Source organism: Pseudophryne corroboree, chromosome 7, assembly GCF_028390025.1.
Source record: "Pseudophryne corroboree isolate aPseCor3 chromosome 7, aPseCor3.hap2, whole genome shotgun sequence".
In the NCBI taxonomy this organism is placed as follows: domain Eukaryota; kingdom Metazoa; phylum Chordata; class Amphibia; order Anura; family Myobatrachidae; genus Pseudophryne; species Pseudophryne corroboree.
The window spans coordinates 379,190,520-379,203,693 of NC_086450.1; the positions used below are offsets into that span (position 1 = coordinate 379,190,520).

Sequence of the window (13,174 nt, forward strand, 5' to 3'; positions counted from 1 at the left end):
AAAAGCATTCTCTTCTTTTGTATATGGGCTGAGCAGGCCTCAGCACCCCATGGGTTAACCTACAAGATGAGCAATGAGATGGACGCCTGCAAGCCACAGTTATATGAACCAGGTGCGGTTAATGAACACTGGCTTTTTGGCTTGCGACTAATTCTTAGACAGCTGCAGAGAACATCTGGTCCATTGTGTAGGATGTTACGGTAGCTGGTGCTAATGAAAAACAAAACACTCAGAAGGCCATCCCATGACATTAACTTGTGAGCCTTGAATAATTCTGGATTCACAGTCAAGTGCGTGATGAGATCACCAGTGTTTGTGATGTCTGCAGCACTTCAGGGGATTTGAAAGAAAGTTAAAGAATCAACTTGAGAGATGGCACAATCATGCGCATTCACATACTGAATCATATGAAATGAGCCAATTATCTAAACACATGCTGGTTATCAGGGGATAACGTTAATGGTGCTGGAATCTTATTGATGGATAAAGTCTTTCCCAATGTGGTACAAACTGAGGTCGAAACTGTGACCGCCTTCAGCTCCTGGGTGACTGGACTGTTGACCGAAATACAACAGTTTTAGGATTGCTGGGGTCCACGTCTTTGGTACAACAGCAGCATAGTACTTCTTCTAAGTTGGTTGCCCTATTTGCACTGTTTATTAGGGACTCCTGTATATGTTATAGGACTAGGGTTCTGAAAAACAAGGACAGATAAGAGGAGGCCAGGGAAGAGACCAAAGGGAGCAAGGGAAGAGACCAGAGGAGGCCAGGGAAGAGACCAAAGGGAGCAAGGGAAGAGACCAGAGGAGGCCAGGGAAGAGACCAGGGAAGAAACAACTGGTACCAGAAAAAAACAAGGCAGATTTCAGAGAACCCCAAGAAGGAAAGTTAGCTAGATGAAATGAAGCACTAAATAGGGGAAGATGTCGGAGTTTGGTGCGTGGTAATTTGGGGTGGTGGTGGGGATGTGTGTGTGAAGTGTGCCCAGCTTCAGAGTTTCACCAAGGCCCAGCGGTCATTAGCTGTGGTGCATGCTTTTTCTAAATTCAAAATGATTGAACCAGGGAAGAATCAGGGAAGAGTTGAAAGAAGTGATATAACCGTTTACACTAGCGATACCCCGTACAATACTCTTAGGGGGGTAGCCAATTACCCACGTTGAAACATTGGGAGCAAAAAACTAGTGTTTTTTATTGCAATTTTTCCTGATGTTTTACCATTATTTTTTCCCCCAGGGTATCCAATTAGATTTCCCGTGAAAAAAAAGTTTTGTGCCCGAAAACACACAGGTTCAGGAAAACATGTGTGCATTCACTGCCGCAGACCTGAAAAGCCAGCACTTATCGGGAATTTTGCTTCGCCTGCCTGAGGCAGGTGAAGCAAAATTCCTGATAAGCCTTGGCAACCCCTCCTGTCAGTGTCCTGCAACTGATGCAGCAACAGCAGTCGGCCCTGTGGACGCAGGTCTACCCCTCTTCCCGAGCTTCAGGTGCCCCGGCAAGGCGGGAGTAATGTGAAGGTGGCGGACCAGGAAATGTCGTAACATAGGAGCAGCTGTGGGAGCCCACTAATAGGACAACCCCATGCGATATCATTTCCCGCGGTAATGTACCGCAGGCAGAGGCGTCGGAACTGGGGGGGCAAGGGGGCAGCACGCCCCTTCCCCCCCAAACATAGAGAGGCGCCGATCAAGATACAGGAGGAGCGGAGTAGCGATGTGCGGTCACGTGAAAGACCGCACATTACATCCTCCGCTCCATGCAGTGAGCGTACCAGGTCCGGTGCGGCCCCTCCCCCGTCATTTTTAGGGGTCCATTCATGTAGAAAACGAAAACATAATTGCTACTTATCACTATACATCGCATCTCTTCGATGCGATGTATAGCTGTGATAAGTAGCAATTCATGTATACTCACCCTTCCGACGATGCGCTGCGGTGTCTGGGGCTCCTGCGGTGAGGTCTTCTCCAGCGGTCGCTCCCTGCGATGCGCGGAGTCCAGCAGCGGGTCCCTTTGCGCATGCGCAGCTTGATGACCTCCCGGCAGGCCGCAGTGGTTGCTGGGAGGTCGGGGGGCGGAGCCAGCACGAGGTGCCGAGCAGCGATCAGGGAAGCATTGAGCTTCCCTGACGTCTCCGCACTGCAGTTCAGGTTACGCCGTCCTCCGATGGCGAACCTGAACTCCATGGAGAAGCGGAAAGCAGAGCTTTCCGCACCTTCATGAATTGCACTCACCATACAAAGGTATGGTGATGCGATTCAGGCACAGAGCGGGGGTACCGCTGGAGAAGTCAGAGACTTCTCCACGGTAACCGGTTCTGTGAATTGCGGTAAGCAGAGCAAAGCCCTGTTTAACGCAAAACAGGGCTTTTCTCTGCTGCATGAATAGACCCCTTAGGCATTTATTTTTATTGTTATTGCTGCCGCTGCGCTGCTACTCACACAGCAGCAGCGGGAGCAGCATGACTGCAGCCAGAGGAGCTCCGCCACCTTGGGCTCAGCTCTGTGAGATGCGAGCTATCTGGCCGTCAGCATGAGGGAGGAGGATCTCTCCCCGTGCGATGGATGCAGGCGGCGGATCTACAGAGCCCGGAGCCAGAAAGGTGAGCGGGACTGTGCGGCTGGAGGCATCCCCGGGGACAGCGTGGAGGAGAGAGGGAAGAGGCGGCTGGAGGCATCATCCTCTGTGGCAGCGGGGGAGGGGGAGGAAGCTGCCTGTGACACTGGAATCATTCCCTGTGATGGGGGGATATGGTGCTGGGAGGCATCCCCTGCCCCTGTCATCATGCAGTGGGAGGGGGGGGGGTTAGGAGGTTGACTGTGCCCTATCATTCACTATACCCCTGTCACCCTCACCATGTCACCCGCTATCCCCCCTGTCACCCTCACCATGTCACCCGCTATCCCTCTGTCACCCGCTATCCCCCTGTCACCTTCACCATGTCACACACTATCCATCCGTCACCCTCACCATGTCACCCGCTATCCCCCCGTCACCCTCACCATGTCACCCGCTATCCCCCCGTCATCCTCACCCTGTCACCCGCTATCCCCCCGTCACCCTCACCATGTCACCCGCTATCCCACCGTCACCCACTATCCATCTGTCACCCTCACCATGTCACCCGCTATCCCCGTCACCCTCACCATGTCACCCGCTATCCCCTGTCACCCTCACCATGTCACCCACTATCCACCTGTCACCCTTACCATGTCACCCGCTGTCATCCTCACCATGTCACCAGCTATCCCCCTGTCACCCTCACCATGTCACCCGCTATCCCTCTGTCACCCTCACCATGTCACCCGCTATCCCCCTGTCACCTTCACCATGTCACACACTATCCATCCGTCACCCTCACCATGTCACCCGCTATCCCCCCGTCACCCTCACCATGTCACCCGCTATCCACCCGTCACCCTCACCATGTCACCCGCTATCCACCTGTCACTCTCTATCTCCCTGTCACTCTCTCTCCCTGTTACCCACTATCTCCATCACCTAGTACCTCCGTCTCCCTCACCATGTCACCCACTATTTTTATGTCACCCAATGTCTCTCTCTCACCCACTATTTCCCTGACACTTTCTGTCTCCCTGTCACACCTCCTTGCTGAGAAGTGCTGCTGTTGCTGCCGGCTGCAAGTGCTTGTCACTGAGACAGGCAGCAGCTGCTCCGGCAGCATGAAAAGCAGCTCCCCCCTCTCTGCCTCCTTACTGAGGGAGCCGCACTGTCCTGCCTGTTGCTGTCGCTGCTGCCAGAGCCTGTCTCACTTACCCCCCCCTCAGTGTCCCAGTCCTCATCCTCCCTCTAACTCCACCCTCAGTGCTCCTCACACTCCTTCTAACTCCCTGTCAGCATCCCTGCCCTCACCCTACCTGTAACTCCCCCTCAGCATCCCTGCCTTCACCCTACCTGTAACTCGCTCTCAGCATACCTGCCCTCACCCTACCTGTAACTCCCTCTCAGCATCCCTGCCCTCACCCTCCCTGTAACTCCCCCTCAGCATCCCTTCCCTCACCCTCCCTGTAACTCCCTGTCAGCATCCCTTCCCTCACCCTCCCTGTAACTCCCCCTCAGCATCCCGGCCCTCACCCTCCCTGTCAGCATCCCTGCCCTCACCCTCCCTGTAACTCCCCCTCAGCATCCATGCCCTCACCCTCCCTGTAACTCCCTCTCAGCATTCCAGCCCTCACCCTCCCTGTAACTTCCCCTCAGCATCCCAGCCCTCACCCTCCCTGTAACTCCCCCTCAGCATCCCTTCCCTCACCCTCCCTGTAACTCCCCCTCAGCATCCCAGCCCTCACCCTCCCTGTAACTCCCCCTCAGCATCCCTGCCCTCACCCTCCCTGTAACTCCCATGGCCACTACTAAAAGTCACCTTGACGCCAGCACTGCTAGTGCTTGACCTACTCTCCCTGCTACATGGGGCACATGGTGGGAAACTAGTGACATGGGAGAGCTGAAGTGCTAATTTTGCTGTTCTGTGTTCAGATAGTCGCCACCTCCAAGGGGAGTGTATATTTGCTGCTAAAATCCACTGTGTGCAGTCTGTGACTTACTCATACAGTGCGATCACATCAGGCTAATCGGGGCCGGAGCTAACGTCAAACACCCTCCCTAAAAACGCTTGGGGACACCTGCGATTGTCCGGACACTCCCAGTAATCGATCAGTTACCACCCACAAACGGCCTCTTTCTATCAATCAACTTGCGAACACCTGTGCCAATGGATTTTTCGCATCATCCCCTCCCTGACCAGAGATGCCCTTTGTTGCTGTCCAATGCGCAGTTAATACCTGATTGCCCGCTGTGCGAAAACATACAGCAGCGATCAGATCTGAATGACCCCCTTAGTGTGGATCTGGCCTTCTCAATGTATTTCAGGTGGATCTGGCCTTTAGCGATTCAGCAATTTAGGGGCGCCAAAATGAGATATCTTGCCCCCCCCAACCTAAAAACGTTCTGACACCCCTGACCGCAGGTAATTGGATATCCCCCATAATATTAATGATAAATTAGAACAACACATTTAATCAATGAAAGCAACACCTTTCTTTAATAAAATATCAGTGGCATTTTATACCCCTTTTCCACTAGCTCTTAGAAACATGGGTAAATGTGCGGGGGAGCGCATTTACCCGTGTTTTGCCCTAGTGGAAAAGGGTTCCCCGGCAAATTCCCGGATCAAGCGATCCGGGAATCCTACCCGGGTAGCTAGCCGGGTTGAACACGTGTTCAACCCGGCTAGCTGTCTAGTGTGAGCGGGAGCCGTGTCGAGGTGACACGGCTCCCGTTCACAGTGTATAGGGAGGGCGGCGCTGGGAGGTCATGTGATCTTCCAGCGCCGCCCCTGCCGCGTCAGTAGTAGCGGGAAGAAAGGTAAAGAAAAAGTGACCTTTGTTGGGAGCACTTGGAAACAGTTATGATTTAATTTATGCGTAATAATGTGAATATGAGATAATTAAAACGTAACCTTTAATTATTTTATAGTAAAATAAGAGTACACCAGAATTTTTTAATACTGTGTTTAAAAATATGGTTAGACAATGTAAACCATCGGTTTGAAACTAAGACTGTGAATATATAGATGAATAAATAAGGCAAAAAATACCAAGCCCTCCAGGCATTGATTTCTAAGGTTAGTGCAATAGCCGATGTATTGCCATCAAAAAACCTACAACACCTGGTATTCCTTAGTGGTCAACCACCTAAGTACTGACCAGGCCCAACACCGTATTGCTTCCAAGATCAGACGAGATTGGGCATGTGCGGTGTGGTATGGTAGTAGATTTAAGGTTGATAAGGCAAAAACCTGCAGCTGGTATGCAGCTATTAGATACACCATAAGCCTGGTTGTTATGATGGGCAGATGATCTCTTAATAGAGAAACATATGTTTGACTATCATTGCACCAAATTGTACCCCAAATGTATAGGTATACGGAGGTTTAAATCATATGGTCAATGAGTTTTGCCAACAGGAACCACCTGTATGTTGCTTTTTGTGCTGTGCAACATCATTCAGAATGGGTATCGTTTGGTAAGGCAAAAATAAACCCTTGTTATACTGAGGACATGCCAACAAGATTAGTAAACATCAAAGCATAAATATGTTTGAAGTGATATAGTATAATTAAAGCTGAAACTGAAATGATCTAGAACATTCCACCTTCCTCCCCCTCCACCCTCACAAAAGGTATAGGGCAGGAAATGAAAATGGACCAGAAAACATATTTGTCAGCTGAAAAGACAGATTTGAAGAAGTGGATAAGGTAGATAGGAAATATATCTCCAGAGACACAATCTCTATTATCCACAAAGAGGCTAACTAACCCAGTAGAGCCTGAAGTACTGTCTTTGTAACAATATTGTTGAGCTAATATGCTTTCAATATAAAACAATTATGCATGTATCCACAGTGTATCCACAATGTATCAATCTAAATTGTGACATATGTCCATGCCAGGTATCATTTATGCTGTAATAGCAAGGGTATATACTCTGGTTTTATGCCTGTATTTAGAACCTGTGTAAACAAACCCAGTGCTGATTTCACAGGGATAAGAGAGTGACAACACCTGTACTATAATTGCCACAGCCCTAAATGGTAGCGGATTATTCCTGATTATAATGTGTCAGCCACACGAGGACACAAAATTGTCAAATATCACCATATATATTTATAGCACCTAAAAAGCAAAAGTTTTCCATATGTAGTAAATAATGCCTTTAGTGGATGGCATAGATTTGCCGGTAAAGACCAGTGCACATAGCGTTAAATTACATTAGTGCGTGGCTGGAGAGCGGGAGACAAATGGTGTGCAGGATCGTAGTAGACAGTAGTAGCGTCACCAACCCGGCAATATAACGGGTTGGTGAGCGCTGTTCAAAAGGGGCTGTAGCACGGGTCGCAGCGGCTGCGACCCGTGCTTTAGTGGAAAAGGGGTATTAGAGTGTTACAAGGGAACACAGCTTAAAGCATATTATCAGTTTTGTCAGTGTAAACATGCTGATAAAGCAACAGGTTTACAGTTATGCTGTTAAAATTCTTAATAATAATAATTATTATTTTTATTATATAATTACATGAAGAGAGTACGGTCACAATTCCTACTATTTACATCTAAAACAGCGGTTCTCATCCTGGGGTACAAGTAACCCCCAGGAGTAATCACTGTTCAGGGTTACTTAAAATATTTTTTTTGGGAATGGTTAAGGAATCACCCAGATGATAATTATACACATAAGGAAAGTAATGTCCTTGAGATCTGTACCCTCATACATAACAGTAGAACCCTGCAGGCAGGAAAATACAGTGATACGATCACTGGTGTAAATCCAGATAATTTCTGACACAGGGACAATAATGTTTGAACTGGTGAGTGCAGTGGCAAACGCAGGATTTCTAGAGGGGGGTTTCCTAATGCAATCCACAATCTACCACTCTGCCTAATACTGGAACAAGCTCTGGAGTCTGGGAGAGCGGTAGAAGAACCTAGTAATGACCTTGGACATTAATGTAAATATTGGTCTTTTTTATACACTGGATACTGTATGGAATATAGTATCAATATTTAACACTATAGATGGTTTATTATAGTATTCAACTATTAAATAATATAAATAAGTGGTTAAACATCCCATAATAAATAAATAAATACACATAATAGAACCAGTATTGCACTTTCTAAGCACATATTCTCCCACCTAATGGTAAGGCTCCTGTCTCTTCTTCCTGGCAGCTACTCTCTGGTCCAGTGCACTGGTTGAGGACTCACATCCACACACAGCAAACTTGGTAGACGAATCTACTATCACTGGGCATGTGCAGCAGCTCTGCTCTGCCCCTTACACTGCATGGTGTGGCGGAAGCTCTAGTAATCGTATTATATACCATTGCTATTGTAAAAATTTGAGCCACTTGCCAAGAGGAGGGGGGTTTCTGGGCAACCAGAACCCCCCCCCCCCCCCCTGCGTTTGCCTATGGAGTGTGACATCAGCCTGTGATATTATATATTAATATATGTCTTACCATGTTCTACTTTATTCAAAATAGTAAGTGTAAAAGAATGTAACCATTAAAGTTAAGGTGCCTACACATGGTGCGGTTCTGGCTATGAACGATTTTAGCTTAACGATTTCCTTTGAAGCTCCCGGAGTCCAGAACCAATGACATGGACTATACACACTGAACGATTTTGGCTATGAACTATTATAGGCTAATATTGTTCACTACATACACACATAAACAATATGCACTATCTAAGCCAAAATAGACTGTGCATGCAGAGTGTATTTTTTACAGCGATGACGATATGCGTGTACGCATCGTCCATCATTGGCACTACACACAGGGAATGATATGACTAGCTTTTCTAACAATACAGACTATATAGTCTATATCGCTAGCTCATATTGCTCCGTGTGTATGCCCCTATATATAGTGAAAATAGTCTATACCTGTAATTGTTTGAACATGACTCAGCGTTGAAAAAATAAATAAAAATGAATTATAAATACTGTCAATTACATTTCTTTAAATTAAACTTAACATGGGACATATGTGTGTGTATATATATATATATATATATATATATATATATAAAGTATGTGTGTGAGTTATTTATTTCCATCTTGTTTATAGCACATTAATTGCTTTTTATTTATTGCTGTACTTATAGCAGGGCCTAAACATGTTACACAAATTTATTACAAATGTCTTTCTCTGCAAATGTTGGGGCTAACCAATAACGCAGATGGGCTGCCTAGGGTTACCCAGGTCAGGTGGCAAATGATTGAAAGTTCTGATCTAAAATATATAGGAAAAAAAATGGAGTCCGGCCAGCAGGCGGCAGTACAGAGCTGTACGCTCTTGTTCCTACTGTGGTATTGTCTCCCATGATCTTCAACAACATCAGTTCAAAAATCTATTTTGCATAAATTATTTTCTAAAATAATGAGGTACAAATATTGCATGCAGCTGCAGAATTAGCACTGTTGGTTTTCAACAATAATCTATCAATCTAAAAGATATAGGATCCATTGCACTCATCTGAAAAAATAGGATTTGAATACCTACCGGTAAATCCTTTTCTCCTAGTCCGTAGAGGATGCTGGGGTCCACTTCAGTACCATGGGGTATAGATGGTTCCGCAGGAGCCATGGGCACTTTAAGACTTTTTCAGAGTGTGAACTGGCTCCTCCCTCTATGCCCCTCCTCCAGACGCCAGTATAGGAACTGTGCCCAGGGAGACGGACATTTCAAGAAAAGGATTTACTTTTAAGTTAATGGTGAGATTCATACCAGCTCACACCTCAACCATGCCGCACACATGGCATTCAACAAAACACATGCCAACAGGCATGAACATTACAGCAACCGTGCTGAAAACATTTTGAACAAATTAACAACTGCAGGTAAAGTACGCACTGGGCTGGGTGCCCAGCATCCTCTATGGACTAGGAGAAAAGGATTACTGGTAGGTATTAAAATCCTGTTTTCTCATACGTCCTAGATGATGCTGGGGTCTACTTCAGTACCATGGGGTTATACCAAAGCTCCAGTACGGGCAGGAGATTGCGGATGACCCTGCAGCACCGATTGACCAAACTGTAGGTCCTCATCGGCCAAGGTGTCAAACTTGTAAAACTTAGCAAACGTGTTTGCCCCTGACCAAGTAGCTGCTCGGCAAAGTTGTAATGCAGAGACCCCCCGGGCAGCCGCCCAGGATGAGCCCACCTTCCTAGTAGAATGGGCATTCACTGAATTCAGTATCAGCAATCCTGCCGTGGAATGAGCGTGCTGAATCGTACCTCTGATCCAGCGCGCAATAGTCTGCTTAGAAGCAGGACACCCAACCTTGTTGGGAGCATACAGGACAAACAGAGCTTCTGTTTTCTGTATACGAGCCGTTCTTGCGACATAGATTCTCAAAGCCCTGCCCACATCCAGAGACTTTGAAGCAGCAAAGGTGTCAGTAGCCACTGGCACCACAATAGGCTGGTTTATATGGAAAGAAGAAACCACCTTTGGAAGAAATTGCTGACAAGTTCTTAACTCAGCCCTATCTTCATGGAAAACCAAGTAAGGGCTCTTGTGAGACAAGGCCCCTAACTCAGACACCCTTCTTGCGGATGCCAAGGCCAACAGCATGACCACTTTCCAAGTGAGAAATTTCAGCTATCTCCTGGAGAGGTTCAAACCAATCCGATTGACGGAATCGTAACACCACGTTAAGATCCCATGGTGCCACAGGAGGCACAAATGAAGGTTGTATGTGCAGCACCCCTTTCACGAATGTCTGAACTTCTGGAAGGGTGGCCAATTGTTTCTGAAAGAAAACGGACAAAGCCAAAATCTGTACCTTGATGGAACCCAATCGTAGGCCCGCATCCACACCCGCCTGGAGAAAATGGAGAAAACGTCCTAACTGAAACTCTTCCGTTGGAGTCTTCTTGGTTTCACACCAAGACACATATTTTCTCCAAATACGGTGGTAATGTTTAGACGTTACTCCTTTCCTGGCCTGAATAAGAGTGGGAATGACTTCTTTGGGAATACCCTTTCGGGCTAGGATCCGGCGCTCAACAGCCATGCCGCAGCAGGTTCTCGCGGAGAGGAAGAGGCCGAGGATCTTCTATGAGCAACTCCCGAAGATCTGGATACTAAGCCCTCCTTGGCCAGTCTGGGACAATGAGGATCGCTCGAACTACTGTTCCCCTTATGATTTTGAGAACTTTTGGTATCCGTGGAATTGGAGGGAAGACATATACCGACTGAAAAACCCACTGGGTCACTAGTGCATCCACTGCTATTGCTTGAGGGTCTCTCGACCTGGAACAATACCTCTGAAGCTTCTTGTTGCGACGAGACGCCATCATGTCTATTTGAGGAATTCCCCAAAGACCTGTCAACTCTGCGAAGACTTCTTGGTGGAGGCCCCATTCTCCTGGATGGAGATCATGTCTGCTGAGGAAGTCTGCTTCCCAGTTGTCCACTTCCGGAATGAAAATTGCCGACAGAGCTTTTGCATGTCTTTCTGCCCAGAGGAGGATCTTTGACACCTCTGCCATTGCCGCTCTGCTCTTCGTTCCGCCCTGAAGGTTTATGTATGCGACTGCTGTTACATTGTCCGACTGGATCTGTACGGGTTGATCTTGAAGAAGATGTACCGCTTGTAGAAGGCCATTGTAAATGGCTCTCAACTCCAGAACGTTTATGTGAAGACAAGTTTCTTGACTTGACCATCTTCCTTGGAAGCTTTCCCCTGTATGACTGCTCCCCAGCCTCGGACACTTGCATCCGTGGTCACCAGGATCCAGTCTTGAATCCCGAACCTGCGTCCCTCTAGGAGGTGAGAACTGTGTAGCCACCACAGGAGTGAAATTCTGGCTTTTGATGACAGGATTATCCTCTGATGCATGTGAAGATGGGATCCGGACCACTTGTCCAATAGGTCCCACTGGAATACTCTGGCATGGAATCGGCCAAACTGTATGGCCTCGTAGGCCGCTACCATCTTTCCCAACAACCGAATACATTGATGAATCGACACTCTTGTTGGTTTCAGGATTTGTTTGACCATCCTCTGGATTTCCAGAGCCTTTTCTACTGGAAGAAATACTCTCTGTACTTCCCTGTCCAGTATCATCCCGAGAAAGGACAATCTTGTCGTCGGTTCCAATTGAGACTTTGGAAAATTTATGATCCAACCGTGATGTTGGAGTACTGTCAGGGAGAGTGCAATGTTCTGCACCAACTTTTCCCTGGACCTCGCTTTTATCAGGAGATTGTCCAGGTAAGGAATTATATTGACTCCTTGCTGTCGAAGGAGGACCATCATCTCCGTCATCACCTTGGTGAACACCCTCGGTGCCGTGGAAATTCCGAACGGCATCGTCTGAAATTGGTAATGACAATCGTGCACTGCGAATCTCAGATAAGCTTGATGCAGAGGATAAATGGGAACATGTAAGTAGGCATCCTTTATGTCCACTGACACCATGAATTCCCCCTCCTCCAGACTGGAAATCACTGCCCTCAGAGATTCCATCTTGAACTTGAACCTTTACAGGTAGAGATTCAGATTTTTCAGGTTTAGAATTGGTCTGACTGAGCCGTCCGGCTTCGGAACTACGAATAGGCTTGAATAAAACCCTTCTCCTTGTTGTAACAAGGGAACCAGGACAATGACTTGATCCTGACACAATTTTTGTATTGCTGCTGCTACCACTTCACTGTCAGGGACAGAAGCTGGTAAGGCCGATTTGAAAAACCGGCATGGGGGAACATCTTGAAACTCCAGTTTGTACCCTTGGGACACTATTTGTACGACCCACGGGTCTAGGTCAGATTGAACCCAGAAGTGACTGAAAAGTTTCAGGCGTGCCCCCACCTGAGCGGACTCCCGCCAGGGAGCCCCAGCGTCATGCTGCAGGTTTGGCAGAAGCAGAGGTTGATTTCTGCTCCTGTGAACCCGGAGAGACTGTGGGCTTTTTTTCCTTTTCCCCTTCCTCTACCCGCAAAGAAAGGGGAACCTTTACCCTTTTTGTATCTATTGGGCCGAAAGGACTGCATCTGAGAGTGATGTCTTTTTCGCTGGTGCAGGAGCATAAGGCAAGAATGTCGACTTACCTGTGGTAGCCGCAGAAACTAAAGCATCCAGCCCATCTCCAAATAAGGCCTCACCTTTGTACGGGAGAGCCTACATATTCCTTTTAGAATCTGCGTCAGCATTCCATTGGCGAATCCACAACACCCTCCGTGCTGAGATTGCCATGGTAGCGGCTTTTGATCCCAAGAGACCAATATCTTTCATGGCTTCTAACATATACGCAGCAGCGTCTTTGATATGACCTAACGTTAGGAGTATCTCGTCTCTATCTATTGTATCAATGTCTGCTGACAAGTTTTCTGACCACTTTTCAATAGCATTACTCACCCTTGCACAGGCAATGGTAGGCCCATTGGTCACATAAATAGATTTTAACGTATTCTATAACTTGCGGTCCGCCGGCTCTTTTAGTGAAGCCGTCCCAGGCGCAGGGAGAATCACCTTTTTTGTTAACCATGACAGAGCACTGTCTAAAACAGGGGGTGACTCCCACCTTTTCCTGTCCTCTGCAGGGAAATGGTACGCTACCTGAATTCTTTTAGGAATCTGAAACTTCTTT

At 47.5% G+C, this 13,174-nt stretch overlaps 1 protein-coding gene and 1 pseudogene across 4 annotated transcripts in view; both read right to left on the reverse strand.

Moving 5' to 3' along the window:
- C7H7orf50 (chromosome 7 C7orf50 homolog) overlaps positions 1–13,174 on the reverse strand; it is a 671,077-nt gene that overhangs the window by 6,307 nt on the left and 651,596 nt on the right. The gene's annotated exons all lie outside the window — the stretch shown is intronic.
- LOC134947101 (5S ribosomal RNA) lies at positions 5,674–5,792 on the reverse strand (annotated as a pseudogene).